Here is a 6,301-nt window from a genome sequence, read left to right on the forward strand (position 1 = left end):
ACACATTATGGTTATGGACAGTGAAGTATCAACTATATTTATAAGTGGAAAAACGCTTAACTTGAACAATAAGAATCGACTCACCCAAACTTTTAATTTAGATATATGTATTTAATGAATGCATTAGGGACCATGCTACATTTTCAATTTATTCTGGAAAAAAAAAAAAGACAAGTTTGTTTTTGTTGAATTTAGCTTTTTATAAGGATTTTTGTTTTTGTTTTTGTTTTTAAATTAAATTAAATCAATTGATTGAATATAAGCATGAGGTGATTACTCTATTGTATTTTTTTAGTTTGCTTTACAGGTCATTGTTTTAATAACGTGGATAATCTTTTTCAATTATATTAATCATCGTAGTTTTTTTTTGTTTTTTTTTAAATGTTGATGGCACACGATTTTTAAAAAAACAAAAAATTATTCGCAGCATATTGCGGTGATTTAGCTAATATATAAAAAAGAAGTCATCCATTTTGAGACAAAAAGATTAATAAAATTTCGACTTATCATAGCATTATAGATTAAAGATAAAGCATGATTAATTTATTATTAAACATAAAAGAGTAACGTTTTCCCTTTCATTAAAAAAAATAGTGTTTTTTTTACCAATGGCAGAAAATGTGAAATAAAAAGGGGAGATGATCATGCTCGAACATGGTGAATCATTAGAATCCATTTACACGCCCCCCGTATCAACCGGAGAAGTAAAAGAGAGATTGTTTCAGCCGCCACTTACTTTGGTGGTCAATCTTTGACTTGATGAGGCCGTCAACCGACACGGTCCCACTCTTCAACTAACTCAACTAATGTTGTCGCCCTTTTGACTCCACCTGGCAGATAAGATCACAACAGGTACTCGATCCATATCCTTTTTTTTTTTTTTTTTTTTTATATATATAAAACAATTCAATCAATATTCAATTGAAATATTACATTATTACATTTTATTATTATTATTATTATTATTATTATTATTATTATTAGCATTTTATCTGGTATTGTACTTCAATTTATTTTTTATAAAATTATATCATTTTTATAACTCAAATTACAAGTTTTGCAGATTAGTTATGTTGATTCAGATCATTTTTCTTGTCATTTCTTTAAATTTTTCTCTCAACTTTATATTAAGGGTTGAATTTTATTATTATTATTAATTTTTTTTCTATAATTTTATCATGATTTTATAATTTAGATCTTAGATTTTATGAGTTAACTAGGTTGATTTAAGTTTATTTTATTTTTTTAATTTATTATTTTTAATTTAATTTTTTAATATTAGATTGATTGAGAGTTAAATTTTATATTTTTTTAAAAAAATTTAGAACCCTAAATTCACTAAATATTAGAATTATAGCGTGAAAATAAAAAAAATAAAAAATTAATGAAAACAAAATCCCACAAGCAAATGTATAATGAATGCTTTGCTGGAAGTCCAGTAAGGATATTCCGTCGTGCAGTGCCGACATCTCTCTCTCTCTCTCTCTCTCTCTCTCTCTCTCTCTCACACACACACACACACACACACACACACCAAAGATCGCCAATCAAATGGAAAGAAGAACATGCGTTGCTGCGGGACCACACAAAAATATTAGGTCTTATGATGTCGAGATGTTGAAATTGGACCTTACAAGTCCTTGTCTATCCTAACTAGGAACCCACCTGCCTCAAGCATTTTAGTTCATCAGTGTCTGAATAATAAATTTATTATCCACTATATATTTTTTAATATAAACATGCTAATCACACTTACGCTAAAAGACCATGGCGTTCTCACTTTTTATATATATATATATATATATATATATATATATATATATTATTTTCTATGATGTTTTTAATAATTTACTTGTCACTTAACCACTTTGAATTTGCTTTATTTTCTCCGGTATAATTTAAAAAATATTCAACATGCGTGTTGATTCACATATTCAAATAAAAAATAATATTGAAAGATATTTTAAAAACTTATGGCGTGTCATGAAATTAAATAAATTTCTTAATCTATATGAAAAATCAAATAGGATTAGTTTTTGCTAAGAAAGAATATAAACATATTAATTTAAAGAGTGTTTAAAAATATGGCAGCGGTTATTTTTTAAAGTGTTTTTTATTCCAAAACATATTAAAATAATATATATATATTTTTTATTTTTAAAAAATTATTTTTAATATCAGCACATCAAAATGATATGAAATATCAAAAATATATTAATTTAAAACAAAATAAAAAATAAAAAAAAATTAATTTTTTTTTCAAAAAACCTTCCAAAATACAATGCCAAACACTACGGCGAGCGCATGAAATAACCTTATTACCTCTTTGTTACAACAAGATTAAACTGGCTTTATGTTTTTGTTGGGCATGTTGAATATTGTTTATGGAATTTATATTAATGTTTGTGTTGTTATATATATATAATTAATTAATTAATTTAAACTCTACAAATACATAAATGGTGTTACATAGTATGTATATGCCAATTAAATAACATACGAAGTGTCGAAGTGGGAACCTTCATTAATCTTAGAAAATACGATCTCGCGCCTCCATCATGGTCCCGATTCCTAGTTTTATTTAAGATATAGAAAGAATACAGAAGAATTTGTGTGTCTTATTTAATATTTATAAGTATAGAATACTATGTTTTATTTAATTATTTTAAAAAAAATCAATCAATAAAAAATAATCTTAATTTCAATGGATATTACTTTGTATATGGTAGATAGAAGAGTTATTATATATTCGATGAAATTTTATATTATTAACATATACTAAAAAGTCATGATATTTCACTATGGTAATAAATAGTAAAATATCAAAAAAGAAATAATTCAATTTCATCATCTAATTTTAGGTTTACTAAGTATTGAATTTCATAATTTACTTCAATTTGTTTTATATGAAGTTATCTTGGTTTTATGACCCGGGTAATAAGTCTTGCAAGTTAGTTGTGTCGACTTGGGTCATTTTCCCCCCTTTTGATTTATTTTTCTCTCTTAACTTTATCTTTTTAATATTGAGTTAATTAAAAATTTAGTTTTATAATCATAATTATTTTTTTATTTTATTTTTATAAGATCATCATGGTCTCATGATCTAGATCACAAGTTTTATAGGTTAGTTAGGTTGACTCAAAAATTGTTTTTTTTTTTTTTTTTCATCTTTCAACATTGAGATTGATTGAAAATTGAACTTTATAATTTTTGTTTATTTGTATTTTTATAGAGTTATCTTGGTCTTCTTACCCGAGTTTGGCAAGTTAACTTTAGCTTATTCGAGTTATTTTTTTTTTAGCTTAATCCTTCAACATTGGGTTAATTATGAATTAGGCTTCATAATTTTATTGTATGTGTTTTTTTATGGAGTTATTACAGTCTTATGACTTAGGTTGTGGGTTAAGCCGGTTGACTTGACTCGTTTTTTAGTTGAATTTTGTTTTTAATCTCATCCTTTAATATTGAGTTAATTGATAATTGGGTTTTTTTTAAGAGATTATTATAATTCATCTATACTTTTTTTATGCTTTATATAAATAAAAAATATTTATTTTGGATAATATATTTAATATGTGTAACCTTATATAATATTTTTTTTCTTTAATTTTTTCAATTAATTTAATGTATATCTATTTTTATTATCATTTGATTAAATAAAAATTTGATTTTGATAAATAAAATTATTAAACATAACTGAGTTAAAAGTTCATGTTGTAAGGTTAAATGTCTTAATTTATATGTTCTTGATTTTTTTTTTCATCTTCATTTATTATTAATGATTTTTTTATTTTGATTTATTAACACATATAATTCTCAATTTATTTGATTACTTGTATGTATTAGTTTTTAAAATTTAAATTTAATTTTTTTATGTACAAAAAATGAATAAAAAAATCTTGCAAATATAAATTTTTTTTTTCTATAGAAAAAAATATCTAACCCACGAAACAATACATCCATTTTGTTTCTTAATATTCATGCTCATTCACAAATTTCATTTTTTTTTTCTAATCACGTAATTGTTACAACAATATTAATACATGGATAAAATACATGAATATAAAACATTAAATATAATTGAGAATGCACCGAATGCTATAAAGCTATTAAATTTAAACTTACAGAATAATTCAATTTAAATCCCAATTTCCTCAAGTCCAGTTAAAAGTTACTTTGGTTTCGAAATCAAAAGAATTAATTTAATTAGAATTGTTAAAATTTATATAAAATTACTAAAATCGAACATATTTATTTAATCAATATTTAAACTATTCATTTGTAAATAATGAAAAATAATCTATTCGATTTTAAAAAAAAAACCATAACAAATCAGAATAACACTTGTGACATGAAATCCTCCTATTATTGGCGTTGCTTAATACATTTTCATGAAGTTTCAAAAATCTAAATAGCCTAGAAATAAAATTTTTAATTAATTATTTTTAACAATCTCATCCATTTTTTTTAAATTAAGGTGGTTGATAACTTGTATTTAGTACTTGGTAGGCTTGTGACTAACTTGTATTTATTTTGTATATGTTTAATTTTTGAAGAGATTATTATATAATTTTTTTATATTTTATATAAATAAAAAAATTGTTTTGGATAATATATCTAATATGTGTAACCTTATATATAATATTTTTATTTTATTTTATTCAATTAATTTAATATATATCTATTTTTATTATCATTTGATTTAAATAAAAAAATAATTTTGATAAATAAAATCATTAAACATAACTAAGTTAAAGGCTTGTCTTGCAATGTTAAATATCTTGATTTATATTTTTCTTGATTTTTTCTTTTTTTTATCTTCATTTATTGTTAATGATTTTTTTTTCTATTCATTAACACATATAATTCTTGATTTATCTTATTACATTTATGTTTAAGTTTTTCAATTAACATTTAAATTTTTATGTACAAAAATGAGTGAGAAAATCTTTCATATAAAAAGTTTTTTATGTAAAAAAAAATATCTAACCGACAAAACAATATATCCATTTTGTTTCTTAATATTCATGCTCATTCACAAATTTATATTTTTTCTAGTCACGTAGTTTCCAATTGATACAACAATAATATTACATGGATAAATACATGAATATAAAAACATTAAATATAATTGAGAATGCACCGAGTACCATAAAGCTATTAAATTTAAACTTACAAAATAATTCAATTTATATCCCTATTTCCTTAAGTCCAGTTAAAAGTTATTTTGGTCTCGAATCAAAAGAATTAATTTAATTAGAATTGTTAAAATTTATATAAAATTACTAAAAATCAAACATATTTATTGAATGCACATCAAAACTATTCATTTGTAAATAATGAAAAATAATCTATTAGATTTTTTTTTAAAAAAAAACATAGCAAATCAATGTAACACTTGTGCCAAGAAATCACTCCTAAATTATTGGCTATTGGCCTTCCTTAATATATTTTCATCAAATTTTAAAAATTCAAATAATTTAAAAATAAAATTTAAAATTTAAATAATTTATTAATCAATTAGTCCTGATAATCTCTTCTATTCTAATTTGGCTGCCATACAATCCCAACAAAAAAAAAAAGAAAAAAAAATTGAAATATGCTGCAATTGTTGCTTGCAATTTTCAAGTTTATTCGATCAAGTTCACTTCTTTGACATGTTGTATCTGTATTGTTCTTAAAAAATTATATCACTTGGTTCTTCACTTCATCAAACGCAGTTTTCCAAGATGAATATAAATAAAATTTGTTTCTCTAAATCTTTATCTTATCATTCAAATGATTTTATTAAATCATTAAATATAACTATTATTTCTTGAATTATTCAATGTTTTTTTTAGAGATGGACCATCTTGCGGCATAAAAGAAGACATCCTAATAATAGTTATGGTCTTTACACGTGTAACCGATTTTAAAGTGAAAACTTTATTCATAATTATTGTGATATTTTTAATATTTTTTAAATTTATATTTATTTTTTAAATAAATATAACTTTATTTTTTAAAAAATAATATTTTATTTTTTAATATGCACTCCCAAACACGCTCATCTCTTTCACGCTCCCTTTTCTTTCCTCTAAAAAATCCTTGATAATATAATATCATTTTTGGTTCTGTTAACATATGATTATTTTTTTTTTTTGAAATATTATACATAAATATGTGGCCAAGTGTCCAAGGAGATGACTCCACCACAAAAGTACAAGAAGAAGCACAAAATTTAGAAAAACAAAAGGTACAGAGATCCTTACACGTCCTCATCATTCATCCAAAAGCACACCCTTAAAATTGCACATTCCAG

Source organism: Populus alba, chromosome 17 (assembly GCF_005239225.2).
Source record: "Populus alba chromosome 17, ASM523922v2, whole genome shotgun sequence".
Lineage (NCBI taxonomy): Eukaryota > Viridiplantae > Streptophyta > Magnoliopsida > Malpighiales > Salicaceae > Populus > Populus alba.